Here is a 544-nt window from a genome sequence, read left to right on the forward strand (position 1 = left end):
TATTAAGTAAGGTGTCTTCAAATACACATAAAACAAGGTTATGTATTGATCGGTGGATGACAATGTGACTAGAGGCTTGCAGGAACCTAACCCTGTATTTCCCCCTAGGACACTGGGGATACTGTTCCTCAGGGTTCAGTATTTGCTAATTCCTGTTCAAGGTGACTTTTAGAGAACACAACTATTGCAAATAATGAGAATCAACGGTACTTTTTTCAAGTAAGAATCATCAATGGAAGCTAAAATGAATGGGTGCTACTTTGAGAAGGAACAGGATATTTACTGGTCCCAGAATAACTTCCCACACATTACTCACTAATTACAAAGGAAAGAGCAGGAACTTATACAGTGGTGGAAATAGGCGGGCACCACCTTGATGAAGGGATCAAAGTTAAAGACAAAACCACACCCTGTGCTTCCTGACATGACATGTTAACAACACAGGCTCTATCTGAGACAATCCTGCCAAAGATGGGGAACCTGACTCTAAGATCGTGAAGACGTCAGGCAAACCCAAGTCCAGGGACGTTCTACAAAGTAACCG

Source organism: Orycteropus afer, unplaced genomic scaffold, assembly GCF_000298275.1.
Source record: "Orycteropus afer afer isolate SDZICR_OR568_19922 unplaced genomic scaffold, OryAfe1.0 scaffold00061, whole genome shotgun sequence".
NCBI lineage: Eukaryota > Metazoa > Chordata > Mammalia > Tubulidentata > Orycteropodidae > Orycteropus > Orycteropus afer.